This window comes from Palaemon carinicauda, chromosome 11 (assembly GCF_036898095.1).
Source record: "Palaemon carinicauda isolate YSFRI2023 chromosome 11, ASM3689809v2, whole genome shotgun sequence".
In the NCBI taxonomy this organism is placed as follows: Eukaryota; Metazoa; Arthropoda; class Malacostraca; order Decapoda; family Palaemonidae; genus Palaemon; species Palaemon carinicauda.
This window is the reverse complement of record NC_090735.1, coordinates 61,404,054-61,424,053: the sequence shown is the minus strand read 5'-3', so window position 1 is coordinate 61,424,053 and position 20,000 is coordinate 61,404,054. Positions and strand designations below refer to the sequence as shown.

Here is a 20,000-nt window from a genome sequence, read left to right as displayed (position 1 = left end):
GAAAATCGATGACCTTTCGGTGGTTTGATGACAGAGGCTAATCTCGGAAAGAGACCTCTCCATTTCAGGCGAAAGATTTTATGAACCACCGTCACTATTACATCCAAACTGTTGTACTGCAGTCATGATCTGAATAAAACGCATTCAGATGTTTTCCTGCTATTCATGGTTATATTGTAAGCTCTTAACGCGCTTTCATTCTCCCGTTAGTTGCTTTTACCTACAAGTTAAAGTATGACATTTAAACTGGTTCTCGAGAACTTTAACAGCTAATGTATTCCCAAATCGTACGGCTGGTAGCGAGAACTCTTACCCCTTCTTCATCGCTTACCTTTTGTTCCAGGTGGTTGTGCAGGAGAGGGTACTATAATCATTACGTTATATAATACGTGGAGTAAAAAAGCATCATCTGATATCTGGAAAAGTCAGATACGCCGACGGTACATCCGGCAGAAAACAGTTTCTCATATAAATAATCGTACTTATTAATGATTTTCGATCCTAGATTTGCCCAAAGAAGCTTTCAAGTAACCATATTGAGAAAGGATTAGTAGGATTATTATTATTATTATTATTATTATTATTATTATTATTATTATTATTATTATTATTATTATTAGTTGCTAAGCTACAACACTAGTTGGAAAAGCAGGGCGCCACAAGCCAAGTGGAAATGATTACTCATGAAGGAAATATATTGACTGAAAAGGATGGGTAATGGGTACAGAAAAGAATTAGTATTCTAACTAAATATAGCTATACAGGAAAATTTGTTACTTCGTAATAAATAAGTTTTGTGACGGCTACTATCATTTCATATGGGCGCTAGTTTAAAATGTACTATAAACAGGCCCAAACTACCTAAAAAAAATAATAAACGACAAAGCCATTTGATTTCTTTAGATGAGTCAAAAGTTATTTTTAAATGACCATAATATGAACATCTTCCTATGTCAGTGAATCTCAGACTGTCTGACTAATTAAAAAAAAAAAGATAGGTCTACTTGTCGAAATGGTCTGATGTCGTTGCATTTCAGGTGCATGTTTTTTTTTTTTTTTTTTTTTTTTTTTTTTTTTTTTAAAGGAGCTAATGAAAACGATTATATTATGGTCAGTTAAATGCATTCATTGATGTAAAAGTCTATCATCTGAAGCCTAGACTTATCATTTAGATTATTCTTTTGCTAATTGAATATATTTTTCATGATACTATCTTTATCAACCTATTTTCTTTTTTAAGATGGGGGCCCTAATGAAAACGAAATATAAGAAAATATGGTGTAATCACAAAAGAAGCGATAGAGCAGCTGAGTCATAATGATTTGATAAAAGTTCACAATTATATATAATTGTAATTATAAGTGTGACTTAAGATGCACAGCATTTCATTCTCAATTTTACTAATTGCACAACAGTGAAAGCTTACTTTCACTTATCCTTACCACCAGGTAGGCTACATATCATTCCCTTCCAATTTTATCAATTTTTTCTTTTTATTAAAAATCATGTACTTGAGAGAAAGATTACAGGAGTCATAAAAGATAAGAGCTGGTTGATAAGTACCAATATTTTCGTAAAGTTATCAGATTCATCTTTATAGGTTTCTATCGCTTGGTCCATTTATTCAAATGTCTTTATTATTGAACAATGACCATGGTCATTCTGAAATGAACATAAAACATATTTAGAATAAATGATGAACAATGTATATAACTCAAATGAACATAAAACATATTAAAAATAAATGATGAACAATGTATATAACTCAATGTTTATAACCCTCTATCTCCCCCCAAGTTTTTAAACGGCCTTTTAAAATGTCTCTCGTGGAGGTCGGTTTAAAACCGATGTCAAAACATTGGGTGGCAATTAAACGTCCAAATTATAGGTTCATGAACACTAAACTCCTGTTAGCATGTGAAGGAACGGAAACTTGAAAAACAATTATTGTCATATGTTGATCATGATGACACTATAGCTAGTTCATCTCGAAATCACAGTGCCATGTTGGCGGACGACGGGTACGACTGGACTTGCGTTGCTCCAAATTTGGCATGGCAGAAGTTAACTGCGATGGAGAGTTTGTGCTATCATTGGGAGGCGGAATCTCTGCTTGATGATTCGCAGTGTTACCGAGGTCGTTGGGATAGCATTCCGGAGCAGCAACATCAAAATGAATGTTAGGGGTAGTACCACTTGGTAACGGCAAAGTGGTCAGTGGAAGAGTACCATGTGTGTCCGGATTTTGGGTTGTCGGAATGGTGTCCTTCGCAATGGTCTCAGACGTTTTAGTGGTCGAAGGATTGGCAATAGGTACAATCTGATTCCGATTATAGTCATCTCTAATTGTATGGACTTCTGGAATACTCCTGACAGGCACGTATTGTCTCAAAAACTTCCGGTTCCTTAGCGTGACCCTATCAGAGCCATCAACTCTGACGACGTATTGGTCAAATTGGCGGACTTCTATGATGACACCGGTTTTGTCCCATTTCAGGGGGTGATTTCCTGTTTGATTTTGGATGCGAACCCGGTCACCTACGGACAGTGGGGGTAGTCTCTTAGTGTGCTCTGATAAGCGCTCTTCCTGTTTAAGGTGTCGATGTCTTAGGGCCTCCTCTCTTGCATCGAGTGTTTCCTTCCACGTGTCGTGGGGACGGTACCTGCCGGGCGGGACAGGTATGAAGTCTCTGATAGGACGACCAAATACACATATTGCTGGAGATAACTTGGTATCTCTGTCAGGTGTGTTCCTGTAATGGAGCATCACACGTTGGAATTCATCAGTGCTGAGATCACCGTTACTGCCCGTGTTGCCCTCTATAAGACGCTTGACAGTTTTAACGCCTATTTCGGCCCTGCAATTACTATGTGGGAAGGCCACAGAGGAAAGGCGGTGATGGACTCCCCAGTCCTTTAAAAACTGCCTAGTTGCCGTCGCTGTAAATTCAGGTCCACCATCAGATGTCAATTCATCCGGAATCCAAAATGTCACAAATGTTCGGCGTAGTGAAGTTATAAGACCCTCTGCACCATTCGAAGATCGTTCAACTATGGGCCAATTCGAGTATCGATCAACTATAACTAAATATCCAACTCCTCGGTAGTGAAAGTAATCTGCACAAACACATTGGAATGGGTAGTCTGGAGATATAAGGGGTGTAGGCGGAGCACTAGGATTCGAAGGCGCGATGCGATTGCAGTGGTTGCATCCAGCTCGAAGTGCTGTTATAGCGGGTGTTATCCCTGGCCAAAACACAGATGACTCTGCTCGCGATACCATAGAGGTAATTCCTTGATGTGCTGAATGAAGAGATGTGAGAATTTCCTGACGAAGGGCTGGAGGAATAACTATATGCTCCTTGTATAGTATCACACCATCAACAGTGTAGAGATGCTCACGGAATTGAAAATACTCTCGAAGATGTACAGGAAATTCTTGGCGAGACTCTGGTACTCCGCATTCTATAAGGCTGAGCAGTTCATGCATGTTATCGTCACTACTTGTGGCAGTGCGAACTCTGTCCCAGGTGACTGCTCTCACGTTAAGTGAGTCAAGTGAGCATACTGCTGATGCGGTGATACAAGTATCAATATCATTGTCAGTGGAAACAGAATATGCTGATGGCAATTTATGTAGGGGAACATTTCTCACGGAAGGTACACTGTCAACTGATGCAATGTCATCTTGAAGCGATAACTTTTCAGATTTTCCAGTTGGGTGGCGCGATACTCCATCTGCAGCGAGATGCTTGACCCCTGGGATATGAATCATGCGAAATTGATAGCGGAGAGACTTTTCCTTCAAGTTTCTGAGACGTGAATTTGATATGTCCTCCAATGATCTGTCACCAAATATTTTCAACAGGGGTTTATGGTCAACTGCGACCACAAGATCTTCACAACCAAGAACAAAGTATCTTGCCTTATCAAGAGCATCGACGACTGCCAACGCTTCACCTTCAACTGGTGCATATCGAGACTCAGCTGCATGTGTGAACCTACTTCCGACAAGTGTGATCTTCCAACCAGTGCGGCAACAAAATGGTCGGTTGTCTGGACAGTCGCAATGTTTCTGGAACAGCCAGAATCCAATTCCTGATTTTGACCAATCGGTGGCGAGACAGGTAGGTTTTGTCTTGTCAAAGATTTGCACGCCTTCTTCAATTTCGTTGATAATGGCAGTTTTAGACTCCTCAAAGAGTGCATTAATATTGTCATTCCAGGTGAATGGTGTTCCTGGTTTCAATAACTGTCTGAATGGTAGCATTTTGTCGGTCATGCTGAAAGCATACGATACTTGGTTTACTAAACCAAACCAAGATCTGACATCGGTGATATTTCTTGGGGTTGGAAAGTCCATAATTGCACTAAGATATCTTGCACATGGGCGAACTGTGTCTAGGGTTATTTCGAATCCAGCGAATTCAGCTGTATCTTCTGCGAAACGAAATTTGTCAGGGTTGAGTGTTATGCCGTGTCTTCCACATATGTTGAGCCATTGTACAGCTTGGAAAAAACTCTCCTCTATTGAATCAGACCAAAGAAGAACATCGTCACCCCATTTAGTTTTGTTGAGTATCTCGGCAACTATTTCATCATACCGTCGAGTATATCCGTCGCCAGAAGCAATATACCCTTGAGGGGCTGTTTTATAACGATAGCGTCCCCAAGGAGTGATAAACGTAGTTAAGTGACGGTCAGATTCCTGAATCGGTACACTGTGGTATCCGTTCCAGGCATCAAAGACGGTTTTCTTTTTTCCTTGTGGTACTGACCTTGCTTGGTGAAATGGAGAAGGCGTATGATGCGTTTCTCTCTTAGCGTGCACATTGAGAGGCTGAAAATCAACTGTTCGTCGAGGTGTGTCATTTTTCTTAGCACATACAACCATCCGATGGCACCAAGTTACTGGTTCTTCGATTGGGACAGGTTCAAGGACACCAAGGCGGACGTCCTGATCAAGTCCAGCTTTAACTTCCTCTTGCCAGTGTAACGGCACTGGCACTGGTGTGTGACGAGCAACAGGATCAGCATTTGCATCGATCATCAAATTCATTGGGGGCCATCCATTAGTGGTAACGGTTGGTGGTTACATACGTTGAATGTACTTGATTCATAGTACTCCAAGAGATAGTCTTTTAGTTTAGACCGGTTGGACTCGGTTGCACTGAACGGTAATTCTGTAGGCGGCGGAGGTGGTAGTTGACGTTTTGGGCAGTCACATTGATTGGCTAGTCCACTAACGCTTCCTACTTTATTGTTGGTGGCATCCGGAGTTTCCGATTGTGTGTCATAGATTTCACCAATAGTCGGAAAACTATCCGATATCATGCCAAGGGCGATGCAGGCTTCCCTACTGACGAAGAGCTTATCTGAGTTGTCGGTGACATATGTCATTTGTCTCGTCTCAACAAGGTTCCCCTGCTCATCTGTTCCTGAGATACAAAGGATTGTGGCACCGAGAATTTTAATGCCTCTGTTATTTGCCGCGTGCATTTTCATAGTTACAGGAATGAGGTCACTTTGCTTGAGGCCAAGTTTGTGGATAACCTTGATACCTGCGAGACAGCTTTGGCATCCAGTGTCTGCCATTGCAGATATACGAACAGCATGTGTACCAGCTTGAAGGTGGAAACCAAAGGCTTCGTAATCCTCAGGTAATGTTCTGATTGTCAGATTTATGAAAGGTTGAGATTTGGAAGGTCTCTTTATCCAAGTATCAGATAAGTTGTCATACAGATGGTGGTCCAAAGCCAATGTCTTGTCAGTGTGTCGTTTAGAGATTGATGATACGCTGCACAAGGTGTTGAACACCGCATTCTCGTAGTCATTGGCATTGTGAGCACTGGGTTTCACTTTTGGTTTGCTCTTACTACGGCAAACACTCTCGAAGTGATTTTCTCGGTTGCAGTGTTCGCATCTATGACCGTAAGCAAGACATTCTGATTTTCTTGCACGCGCAGGAGTGTTTTTACCATGTCCTTTCTTGCAACAGTAAGAGCAGACTTCATTTTTATCTTTGACAGCGGTTTGTTTTGCCTTTCTGTATGAACTACTGGCTGCTGCTTGGACCTCATGAGAGTCTAATAGTCGGGAGGCAGATCATTTACCAGATTCTTTAGCTTCGAAAAACTGTGCAACTTTTTCTAATGACATGTCCTGATTCTTATCACCAAGTAGATCTAATTGAATTTCAGGGTCACATATGCCGTGTGCTAATACGTCTCTCACTATTGTGTCTGTATAATTTACATCAACGTTGCATCCTGGACATTTTATCAGGAATTTGCAAACACTAGCCTGTCCTATAAGTCGTGCACAGAAACGTCGTACAGGCTCATCACGGTCTTGACGCATGTTGTGTAGAGTCACTCGAGCTACCATGGTGTTTTCCTCTCGAACTGCCAGTTTTTTTATTGCTCCCATCACTTCTACTTCAGTCTTGTTAGTAAGACTGCCACCAGCTGATCGTGTTAAGTCTTTTCGAAGTTGTTCTTCGCAGCATTCTAGAAGCTGTACCACGCGATCACGGCCCTCAATTTTAGTTGCGTCTACATAGTCAGACCATCGTGATTGAAAATATGCCCATTCTTCACTTGTTCCCGCCGTCGATATTATGGGTCTTTTAACTCTTTCTACTTTGGCAGCTTGTCCAGGAGCATGTGTGGTGCAGTGAGCAGTTATGAGTGCAGCTACGATGGCGGCCTCAAGGTCGTCCGTGACGTAATCACAGCCTGGTATTGGACATCCTACTGCTGGCATTTTGATTAGTTCTTAGGATTTAGTCATTCACAATATCTGTTATCCTGAATCCATTTCTGGCCGTGGTCATAAATAAGAGCTTGGTCCATTTATTCAAATGTCTTTATTATTGAACAATGACCACGGTCAATCTGAAATGAACATAAAACATATTTAGAATAAATGATGAACAATGTATATAACTCAAATGAACATAAAACATATTAAGAATAAATGATGAACAATGTATATAACTCAATGTTTATAACCCTCTAAGTAGTTTCATTCCTTAGATAATTTTCTTTTGAGTAGCTTCTCTCTTGAACAGTTTATCTCTTGAGTAGTTTTGTGAGTTGCTTCTTCTATTATTGAAAGTAAATATGAACTAATCAAAGCCAAACAGGATGTTAGATTTGATCCTTATGGTAGTATGCAAAACATTAATCTAATATTAATTGATCCTTAGATCCCATTTCAATGTTAAATATATTACGCAAAAAGATAAATTGTTTTAGAATTGATTGATAAGATTAATTCCGTAAAATTTCATCAGTGTTTCAATGGTATGATTTAATCACGGAAAAGCTGGAAAAATTATTTCAAGGAGGATCATGAAAATTGAATTTATTGTTAGTGAAATTAGCCGACTGATATGATCAAAAGGTTTCTCAGTAGATAAAACAGAAGCATGATGTTATGCAGAGAGACAGCTGATGGACCAAAAGGTAGTGTATTTTTATATAAAACTTAAAAAAGAGGATAGTTGTACTGTATATTAAAAAATCAGCATCATCATTCTTTTGATTGAAAGGGTACCTGGGTGATGGTATTTTATTTACATGCACAATTTTAAAATTAAAGGAAAATTTCTTGACACATTAGACGTATTGACATATTTTAGGAACATTTTAGGATAAGAATATCAATTTAGGATGTCTGTTTTCATTATTATGTCCAATTTATAAACTTAATGTGGCTTGAAAAGACACAAATCCTTAGACAAGTTAGCGATATAACGTTTTCTATAAATACTATTTTAAGTCAAAGAAAATAATTTTAAGGTAAACCACTTTACTTATCTACACGTTGCCACTATCTTTCTTTTAGAATGATGTTTATATTAATGCACACTTATTGCTGCTTTAAAGGTGAAATTATTACTAATTTAAGTACTATAAAAGCCAGAAAGAGTACGTGACTTCATGAATTAATCTAATCTGGTCAAATTATATATAGTATTCGTTTTCGGATAAAACAAATTGATGCTAAGATTTTAGATTCAGCAAACAAGTAAAAGGTAGCCTACACGTTATTAATGTTAGCTATATGAATAAGTAAAAATAAAACAGATGATAGGGAACAGCATAAAAACCCAAACAAACCCATGAATTCATAGTCCAGTGTAGCTTCTATGCCCCTGATGCTAACAGCTAATACGGATTTTATAGAACGTACGATTTCATTCTACTAGCGTTTTACATAACTGATGTCATTGTGGTGTTATTTCTAATTATGTTTTAAAGTCTCCTTTTCGGAAATAAATGTTGCAAAATTGTTAAAGATGCGTTCAGTATCGTATTTAATATCACCCCTCTCTTTCCCGTATGTCTTTTATTAATAAGGATATATCCCTTCATACTCAATAGGGTAGGCTAGGCCTAATCTTTGTAGTATTAATCCTTGGTGCAATTATGTAGAACCTAAAATTTATCTAAATTTTAAGTTAACAAAAAAAAAAAAAAAAAAATATCCTTGTAGTTGAAATACTTTTTTTATTTCTTAAGATAAATGACTCCTCAACATTTTTTTTTCATTTCCTGCTTTAAGTAAAGATTTCTCATATAGTACTGTTTATCATTACTATATATTTGAATTTGAGGTATTCTAACTGTAGCCTATTTTCACAACTCGCACTCTTCTTTCTTATTGTAACCCTGAAGCAAACAACTTATAAAGCCATCGAAAATAAATTCATTAAACATTTTTCCTCTTCTAAGAATTATATTTTTGTAAACAAAACCATTCGATTTTATACATTTGTTTATCAAAGCTAAACATGCTTCTTAATAATTCATAATTTCAAAGTAAAGTCTAGAGATAAAAAATCCATAAACTCACATTTAATTTTCAATGCAAAAATGCCTTACCTGTAGCATGTCAGTTTACTGTTTCCTACACTAAGGCAATTTGGATATAGGCGGAGAATAGAACGTTTGAACTTATTTGAGCTACAAACTCGACGTCTAAGGAGACAGCTAATAGAGGCATCCAGAATTCTGAAAGGAATAGCAAACAAGTCCAGTGGTAACGGATACAAACTGGAATTGAAAAGGTACATACCACTTAATGTGGTTATTTCTTTATATACAAAATAGCAAATACATGGAACTCTGTAAGTATTTAAACTAATTCGCTCTATCCAAGAGCATATGGAGTCTCTGCGGATAGACTAAAAAGTCTTTGAAACATCCAAAATTCTTGTAACTCCTTGTAACCTTAGATATACAGCGTCGTCGTTCTTGTTTCCCTGTCGTTAACCAACCTGATTTCAGAATTCTGACTAACTTTCGTCGTCCTTCGATTGTAACACAAATTGGGGCCTAATGAGCCTTCATAGGAAATTAGTAATTCAGTCGTTATCTCAGAAAAAAAGACTAAGTTAGGTTATAGACTTTTATTTTCTATTTCCTCAATAAGGAAACAGAAAAGGAAGAGAAAGAAAATTCATTTACCACTGTTGTCTTGATCTATCCATATCAATGATAAATTCTCCAGCATTTCAGAAATCTTGAGTAGCCACCATTCATTTTAGACTGGAGGCTATTCTTCAAAGTAATAATATACAATTCAAATTTGCCTATGATTTCATTGCTCCGTTTGACATCCTGGAAAGAATATCACCATTGTAGTCCTGGGTGTCACAAAAGTCGACTGAAAAGAGTACCGACTCCTTGTATATAGACTTTTTGACCAAAGGCTAGATCCTCTGCCGATAACTGGGGTTAACAACTGCAAGTCCACGGGATTGTATAAAACTGTATAGAATCTTGTTTTTGTTAGGGACTAGAATTGGACTATGATGTTCCAAGAGGACGCGTGTCAGGACTGCTGGCCTGTAAAATGGGCAAAGGTTAAATTTTCCCACAATGTGATGTAGGCACTGGTGATTGTCAAAGAAAGTTGCAGAATGAAAAAAATAGCAAGGACGACCAACAGATCACCATACACCATTTCAGCTGCTGAGACATCCAGGGCATCTTTAGGAGTCATCCTCAGTCCAAGGAGAACCCAGGGAAGCTGGGTAAATCAGTTAGAGTTCTTGCAGCAGGACATCCAAGCTGCTTTGAGGGTGCGATGAAAACATTCAATCATTCGGTTGGCAGCAGGGTTGTAGGTGGTTGTCTGATGTAGGATGATTCCCAGGAGATTTGGTAATACCGTACATCGTTGAGAGATAAAAGTGGTACCCCTGTCAGAAGTAATATGCTCAGGGATACCAAATCTCACTATCCATCCTGAGAGTAAGGCAGATGTACATGAAGTGGACGTTACAGTTTCCATGGGAATGGTTTTAGGCCAACAAGTGGAGCGGTCGATGATGGTAAACATGTAACAATGTCCATGTGATGTGGGCAGGGTCCCTACTACGTCGACGTGAATGTGGGCAAAATGACGGAGAGGTTGAGGAAAGGTGCCCACTCCTAAATCTGTGTCTCGATGTACTTTTGAGGTTTGGCATGAACTACGTGCATAGACTCAATCCTTAGCATCTTTATTAATGCCGTACCAAATGAACTTTGTCTTCAGTAGCTGTGCAGTAGATTGGCACAAGGATGTGAAAGGCCATGAAGGAAATCAAACACCTGTCGGCACATGATGAGCAGGTATCCATAGTCTAGGTATAACAGTACTGACGTCACAGAGGAGGGTGGCGTTGGAGTCATTGAGGGGGACGTCATCCCAATGGAAGGATGTGCAGGATGTCCTACAAGCTTGGCATTATGGATATTTTCATTGCGCTTCTGCCAAGGCGTTATAATCCAATCCCGGGTGAATATTGGCCAATGTGTTTCTTGACAGGGGATCGGTAACGGGATTCCATTTCCCAGTGATGTGCTGAAGGGCGCAATCGTATTCAGCAATGTTAGAAAGATGTCGGCGTTGACGGGTGGACCAGCCGTCGGACTGTTAAGTGGAGGCGTGCACCAGAGGCATGTGGTACTTGCGAAGGGCAAAGGCTGTACCTTCCAAGAAGTGGGGAAAGGGACAGACAGCCAAGTGCACTCCCAGCAATCGCGGTCGAAGGTAGAGTAGCCGGATTCTGCCTTGGACAGTTTTCTACTGAAGAAGGGCAAAAGGCAGGATAGCCATTGGCCCCCTGCTTGAATACTGCACCAATAGTGACGTCGCTGGTATCAGCTGATAGATGGAGAGGTGCATGTGGGCTGGGAAAAGTGAGAGAATCAGTGATTGATAGGGCATTCTTTGTGTTGCAGAAGGCCATTTCTTGAAGGGGACCCCACTTCAGGTCTTTTGGCTTGCCCTTGAATGGGGGCGTAGAGGGGGGCAAGAGTGGTGGCAATGGCTGGCAGGAAATGGTGATAATTTAATTATGCCCAAGATTTCTTGTAGTTCTTTGATGGTCGAGGGGGTGAGAAAGTTCTGAACGGCTGCTACCTTCTCAAGAAGTTGGTAGACTCCTTCAGAAGTGATGTGGTGGCCTAAGAACAATACTTTGTTGGTGACACAGGTACGCTTGTCATATCGGACTAAAAGGCCATTCTGTTGTAAGTGATCAAGCATGATGCGTAAATGACAGAGGTGTTCTTCTTTGGAGGAAGAGAACACAAATATGTCGTCCATGTAACAAACACAGAAGGGAAGGTCCCCTAAGATGCCGTCCATGAGGTATTGAAAAGTGGCCACAGCATTACGAAGGCCAAAACAGGAGTAATTGAAGGTGTATGTACCGAAGGGGTTGGTGATGTCAATCTTGGGATGTCTTTTGGGTTCATGGGCACCTGAAAATACCCTTTAAGGAGGTTGAGCGTGGTGAAAACCTTTGCTTTGTGAAAGTAGATCACACAACGATGTTTGGGAGGGGGGGGGGTTGTGATTCTGTTCTGTCTGCTTGTTCAGGTGTCTGTGATCCCCACAAAGATACAAAGAGACATCTTTCTTCAGGACAATGTATGTGTAAGGGTCACGACCATGGGCTTGAGGCCTTTTGGCAAAGGCCCATTTCTTCCATTTTGGTGAACGTTTGTCAAGCAGCTGCCAAACGATCTGATGCCAAATGCCTGAGTCTAGCAAATGCCGGGGGACCTGTTATCTTGATATGGTGATAAATACCGTGTTTGGCGGGGAACCGAGGGCGTTTGATGAAGCTCTGGATGGATAATATCTGGGTACGGGGTGAGGAAGAGGGCGGAGGCATCCATGGATATGCTGATGTGGAGAGCGAGGTCAGAGGGAATGGTTGGAGAGGTATCAAGGAGTATGAATCCGAGTTGACTAACTGACGGTGAGCAACATCAACCAGAAGGTGGAAAGGTGACAGGAAATCCGCACTGAGGATCAGCAATGTGATGTCAGCAACAAAAAACTTCCAATTATATTTGTCACTTCCAAATGATTATGTAAGGATTTCATAACCGTGGTTGGGTATTGCAGATCTGTTGGCAGCTAGCAGGCAGACATTGGTAGACTTAGACAGATTATGTCATTCCCTGGAGAGTGGCCTTGGCAGAAGAGAAGGGCAAGCACTCGTGTCTACCAAAAATCACGCACCCGTACCTGCATCATGTAAAACAGCCCTGAATATGGAGTGGTAGTAACAAATCTGCGGTCAATGGACATCAGTAAGTGGCTGGAGAGGTCGTTGGTTGGGGAGTAAGTGAGGGGTGGTATATGTGAGTGGTGGGCGGCTTTGTTCCCGCTCTAGCACATCATGGGGTAGGTGACTGTGTCCTACCACATTCATGTCAGTTTAGGTCGATGTTGAATAGTTGTCCTCTTTGTCAAGAGTGGAGGTGTTGATGGAGGTCTTAATGGTGGTGAAGTGGCTGTCCATATGGGTGTCGACTTTGGTCATCAGGTCTTTCATGGGCAAAATATCGACATCAGGGATGGCAGTGCATACAGGTTCGGGTAGGTGCCATCCCCAAATGACTTGAAGTAGATTCACTTCATGAAGAGAGACGTCTGTGGCAGGTTGCAGGCAAGTGATACTGGTCATTTCCCTAAGGGCAAGCAAAACCTTTTGGTCCCCCAACAGTTGTTGAGAGAGCTGAAAAAAGTTTGGCTATATGGGCAGCTGGCGATGGCGAGTACTGCTCTAGGAGGCATGTTTTGAAGGCGTCATAAGCTATTGAGGAGTCTCCTTTGTCGCAATGCCAATCTGATATTTCTGGGAAAGTATCCATGGGAATCGCTGCTAGAACATAGTCTGCTTTGGTGCTTGAGCGAGTCAAGCCTTTTATGCGATACTGGACATCAGCTCCCTGAAACCAGGTGAATGTCTCTGTACTGGCAAAGGACATTAGTTTCAGGGCATGGCATTGATAGTAGAGTCAGTGTCGGAGGACGGCATCAGCAGTGAGGGGGAAGCGGAGGGAGCTGGACACTCCGGTAGTATCAAAGTGCGAGGCACCAGTAAGGTGATAACTGAAAGGTGAGGTAAATGCAACTAAACTGCATTGAACAGCCATCGAGCTTTAATACCAAGACTTACGAGCAAGAACGTCACATAAATATGAAAAAAAATTAAATGTAAGCTATCAGGTTTATATAGGTTGATTTACCAACAGTACAGGGAAGAGCAAGTGATAAGATAGAAATAAAACCGTTACAATGTACGAACATGTTTGAAACACGTAAGGTACAGAACAGTGGCGAGAGGGGTAAATGATGGAGAACATATAATCAGAAGCAGATAAGAATGATAAAGTAAGCAAAAGAACAAATGGCTAGGTGAGGTATACTACAGGGACGCTCTGCATTTGGAGTATGATGTAAAAATGGAGTGTATGAACTGGGAATCATTCTGTATGAACATATGGTTTGTTAAGGTATATTGTCAATTATTAACATAAGAGAGTGGTAATTGATTTATTGATTGATTTTAGATTTTCTAGCATCTTTAGAGAGTGGTAAAATACATAGGTCAATACATTACCTTATGGTCAGGAGAGAATACAGAAGCAGTGTAGTAAATTGTTTGGTACTTCTTGTGAGGCATTTGTGAACCAGCACAGGTTAATAGCAGTGGATTATAACAAGAAAGGTTAAAGAAAGGTTAAAGAGATCAAGAAATAGAATATGGGATCTAGAAAGGAAGAGATTCAAGAAAGGAACAAGTTAGCAGAGGGTGAAATATGTGGAGTGATGTAAAAAAACATTATATGAAAGATGTAGAGGATGCATATTGGGCACAAGTGGTCATAGAGTGTCAAAAGGGAAATAAAGGTGGTGGAGGAGTAGAGAGGTACAAGATTCGGTCAAGCGAAAATCTTCAAGGACTAAAAGGCGAGACGTGCTAAAGGTGCCAAGGGACAATATACAGAAAAGTAAAAAGAATCTAATAAAATAATGAACATAACTATTGGACTAGCTATAGAGGAGTTGAAAAATAGATTAGGAACAAAGGAGAGAGAAAATAATATCTATAGAATACCAGTCTTAAAGAATAAGCTCAAGATAAGATCTAGGAGTCCATTGTCATCTAAGATAGTGAAGGAAGTATCTTCCATAGGGAAGATGATACAAAACGAAGGAAGGCAGACTTTCATAAAGATATTTTGCAAAAAAAGAAAAATGATATTGGGAGGGTAGTGGCTTGTGATGTAGATGCAATCTCAATGAGTAAAAAAAGCTATAATAAAACGAAGAATGACGGATCCATTAGAGGAGCAAATTAAAGCATTGAGATTAGGCTATTTGCTATAAAGTGGTAAAAACGGACACTAGTACTCTTAATGGCAATATGGAGAGAAGTAATACCAAATGACTTGGAAAAAATCCGATGGAAAATGGGTTTAGGAAAGGGCGATAATGTGGAGTGTGGTAATTATACCGGAATCAAGCAAACAGAATGTCTGTTGAAGGTTTTTTAGACAGAACTGACTACTTGAGAGATTACGGTTGGTGAAAAATAGAACAGTTTTATTAGATGGGAAATGAAGAGTTAGACCATTACAAGAGAACATGCTGGAAGGTAATAGAAAGCTCTGCTGTTTATTTTTAGACATAGATTAGGAATTCAATAGAATCCCTTAGGATGTATTGTTTCTGTTATTTGAGAAAGACCAGAAGTGATTTAGATTAGTTGAAATGATGTATAAAAGAACAAGAATAGTAGTCCTAACAGTCTGTGGCAAGACAAGTATATTTGAAGTGAGAATTGCAGCACTTATTAAGTTGGGTGGTTATGAATGAACTGAGTGAAGGGATTATGAAATAGGATATTATTGTTTTATTTAGAGGATCTAGTGACCACGCAGAGACTGTGGAAGAATTACAGAGAAGGGTAGAGTGGGATGAAGTTGATATGCCAAACTGGGGTTATGATGTCTAGCAAGCAAGGAAGGGATAGGATATTCATATGAAATTGAAGGTGAATAGGTTTAAAACCAGAAATGGAGATGAAATACTTGGGATCTATTTTAATACAGGGAATAGTGGTGTTAAGGTGAGGTTGAAAGTATGACAGAAGGAGCTTAGGGGAAATGGAACGAGGTGGAAAGGATAGGGTGCAATAATGATAACCCAAATATCAGACCAGTGAAGATATATGGTTCAGAGACACTGAAGCTGGAGTGAAAATATCTGAGAATGTTGAGGGTGATTTTGTGTTTTCGTTGTGGGATAGGCTGACAAATGAAGAGATTAAGAGTGTCGAGATGATAAAGATTACAGACATGAAATTAGATTTAAGATTGATAGGGTACAGACATGCAGTGACAATGGGCAGGGGGAGGGAGTGAAGAGTACTTGGACGGAACCTATATAGTAGAGAGGGATGACAAAAATACAGTGAAGGAGGACTTTGAAAAGAAAGGTTTCAAAAGAATTAGTTACAGCAGACGCATAAAGACAACCAACTCCTTAATTTACAGATATGATGAAGATGAATGTAGGAAATAACATACTATGAAAACACTGTGCATTAAATACTGAATTCAAGAAGCTTAGTTATAATCGAGACGATTTAAAGGAAATCAGGATTCAATTGACGAAGTTTTCCTATGGAAAATTAATTATCATTTAAGACCCAAGACCTGCTTGTGAATGACAAGTATCACAGGTCAGACGACTAAATTTGTAAGGATCGAACACACACCTATACCCTCACTCATTACGCACATACTTAGTTTTATATATATATATATATATATATATATATATATATATATATATATATATATATATATATATATACATATATATATATATATATATATATATATATATATATATATATATATATATATATATATATATATATGGGTGGGAGCCTGCTGCACCTATGTCTCATCCACCACACGGTTCATTAATTCTTTTAACGTCGCATCCTTCCATTGCAATCCTATCAGCCTTTTTCGACTCGCTTGTCCTACTTCCAATGCTGAGTTTTCTATTTCTTCCAAGTCCATTGTTTCCTTGTCTTCCTGTTCGTTTGTTTGTTGTTCATCTTCTTTCAGGCTCTCTCAGAAGCTCTCCTCTTGTGTACTATCATAGGAAACCTCTTCTTCCGTAAATAAATCCTCCAAGTTCATCATTCCTTCGGTTTCTCTGTCGTCTTCTGTAGCTACTTCCTTCGTCATACTCCTGGTCGTCACACAACTAGGAAACAGATACTGGTAGCCCTTCTCAAGTTAAGTTGTAGGACTATACTTCAGTGATTTCTCTGTTACAATGGGGCAAGGCGCAAATGGCTCTCCACCAACCTCTTTTCCCAGTAGGACTTCCAATCCTTTGACAGCCAATAAATCCTTCACCGAAAAATCAAAATGACCTGTCACCAACTCGCATGACAGTTTCAAACGGCATATAAGAGTAACTTCCTCTCCTCCTATTCCCTTCAAAATTACCGAATCTCCTGTCAGAGACTGTTCCATCAACGGGTGTATACCTCGTGTCACCACACTGTGATTACATAATGTGTCGCGTATTATCTTGACCATGATCTGCTCGCTCCCATCCAAAGCGGATAACATACCTTCATAAATATACAGTTTAAAGGTATCCACGCTGTTTGGGGTTGTCCTGTTTGTCCCACAAACGTTAGCTGGTTTATTTCCCTCGTCATTCTTTCCCGTTTGATTCTTCGACTATGCATTCTGTGAAGTTGAATTATCCTTAACCACTTGGGTAACTGCTTTCGGTTGGATTGACCAACATTCCTTACTGATATGGCTTTTTTTTGCTACACTTATAACAAACGATATCAATCTTCTGCACGTCTTTCACAACACCTGAAGGAGGACGATTCGAAGATTGTTGTTGTGGTACTGTCACATTCTGCGCAATCTGCTTTGGAATAGTACCAGTGGTACAGTCACTCATATAAATTGATGGATGTCCGGGTGTTTGAGAGAGATTTCCATTTCACCCCTTTCTGGATGACAGGTGTCTGGGAGTGCAAGACCAGTCGAATATAGTACTACCTAACTCTGCTGTAGTAATTGTTAACTTTTACGAGTATGTTATTGATCTGTTTTTCTTTTTCCACGTAGATATATATTACAGAGGTTCTGTTCTTTCCTTCTCTTCTGCCTTGTTGTTTTTCTCTCGCCTTTCTTCTTGTAGTCAGGGTGAATTAAATGGGATGGTGGATCAGTCCAGAAATAATTAGCAACAAGAAGTATTTCATGACAGTGGATGGAGAATTTTGTAGCATACCATAAAAAAAAACCTCCCTCTGGATCTTATTTTTCCCCCCCAAAGACTCATTAAAAAAAATGCTAAGATGTATGATTTTTCCCTTTTTCAAAATTGGATTAAATGGGCACTGCTAGTCTTCTGTTATAAAGCTTGACTCTCTGAAAAAGGATTGTTCATTAAACTATTCCATTGGAAGCCTAATTTGATTTGCACAGGCTCACATTGTTAGCAGTTGTCTGTGTCATTTAGACCATTATGCCAAATGCTAGGATCTTTATTGTCATTCCACACTACTTACACCTACCCTAGAAATAATTTTTGATATCCTGAAATTCAATTATCTAACGCCACGATCGAAATCAATGGGACTTGAACCCGGTTGTGCCAAACAGTACACAGAAATTAAATCCCATTGTTAGTAATATTGATAGTAATGGCAAAGGACTTTGCGGGCATGGTGAAATGATGTATTTTTGGGGATTAATTTAATAAACTAAACATGTCAGAGTCAAGCTCTTGGGAGGAATGTAATGTATAGGCTGAGGATTGGCCATAGTCGGCCAAAGCACAAAATCTTTTCGTTTTTTTTCTTCTTTTGAGCGATATTCATGCACAGTTTAAAAGTACTTCAAGTTTTGCTTATTATAATTTTTACTTCTTTGCTTGCTTTATCATTCAGTTGAATTTATAGCTATTATTATTATTATTATTATTATTATTATTATTATTATTATTATTATTATTATTATTATTATTATTATTATTATTATTATTATTGCAGTTGTTGTTAATTACTTATCTTTTCAAAGTATTTGGTATCAATTTTCACCAACAGATTTCAGTTATGTTTAATTAATGATAATTTTTATTCAACCTCTTTTTTTTCAAATACTTTGGTAATCATTATTTGATGCTTCTACTGATAGTGGAGAAGATATCAGAAATTTTTCCGGAGAATCTTCCATTTCCGGAACCAGACACCAAAATTAGCACACAGACTCGTCGGGGATTGCTCTTTTTAATAAAAAGGATGCTACTGAATATACAGAAATATTGCATTTCGCAATAAGATCGCAAAGACTTCCCTTATCCGAATGCTCTTGATGTCAAATCATACATTTTTTTTTTTTTGTTACTGCATAGAGTCCGAATTTAGAAATATGTACTTACCAATTGACTTCCTCATTGCAGTAGAGCAATGTCAACACTCAATCAGGACGCGCTGGATGGCACCACTGTTGTGAACCTCAGTATGGGGCTCAGTATCAGCCGAATGATTATTTAGTGTGCCTAAATCATTATTTTAGCGTCCCAGATGCTGTCTAATAAGCCCTGGATCAATAAGCAACCATATATTACCGGTTGTACCAGCGCAGGAGAGCCAAGCTAAGATTAACAGGTCTATAGCCCTTTGCATGTAGTGTCTTGGTTGCTGAACAGACTGCAAAGAACTTGAACGATACTCTATGAACGATCAAGCTAGATGTAAGTCATTTATATTTATTCTCGAACCTAGTCGTATCTCATACCTTATTCTAAATGATTGAGATCAAGGTGGTAAAAGGATAAATCCTCGGCTTCGATTCACGGAATAAAGATAATTACCATAGTATGATACCTTGAATGCCATTCACCAAGATGGCAAGTAACAGACCCAGGGCTGTAAATTCTAGACTGACTGAAGCAATTGCTGTTCTTGCCAGAAGAAGAAGAGTGAAGAGCTCAAATCACCATGTGCGTAACAATCACAAAAACATAATGGCTACACTATGTGACTAATAAATGCAATAAATGAGATGCTTTTTGTTCTGTGTCCATCACTGTCATCAAGGCAGGCGGGAGTGCAATGGGCATGACTGAAGAACTATCAGTACTGAGATAGTGGATGGTAGCTGGTCCTGAAGTCAGCCACTTGGGTATACAGTATGAGGCAAGAAGTGGGATCAAGGGGGTTCTAAACACACCATCCAGCATGACAAAACAGAACGAGCACAGTGTTCCTTGAGAGAATATAAAAGCTCTCACAAGGCATGCAAGATGTGAGCAATCTTCTCCTGGCTGAGAGTTGAGACCTGCTTTCACTTGATGCAAAGAACATTGCTCAATGAAGTTTTTTTCAGAGCTGGTTAGCGCACACTTTGAGAAAGGAAATGTCAATTTCCAGGAGTTTATTAAGAGACGGGGAAGAAAAGAAGAATCCACCATCTATGAACAAAGCAAAAGGAACAGGGTTGACTTTTTACTACAGGTACCAGTATCTGTTGACTCTTCAAAGCAAACAATCGTCTGTTCTCCAAGCTGTTCATATCATGCCAGGGCAGAGAGTATGACTTGAAGGAGTTCTTCCGTCATGAGAACCAATCACAGACTTC

The 20,000-nt window shown here is 39.4% G+C and overlaps 1 protein-coding gene across 2 annotated transcripts in view; it reads right to left on the bottom strand.

Annotated features, from left to right (window-relative positions):
- The window catches only part of Ass (argininosuccinate synthase), a 274,261-nt gene that overhangs the window by 39,627 nt on the left and 214,634 nt on the right, over positions 1-20,000 (bottom strand). Inside the window, exon 1 of one of the 2 annotated variants that reach the window (XM_068383056.1) lies at positions 1-127. This exon is cut by the window's left edge and continues 5 nt beyond it. The exons of the other annotated variant lie outside the window; for it this stretch is intronic. The gene's annotated coding sequence lies outside the window, so the exon portion shown is untranslated. Of the gene's footprint in view, positions 128-20,000 lie in introns of those variants that run through there. 2 annotated transcript variants of the gene reach the window in all.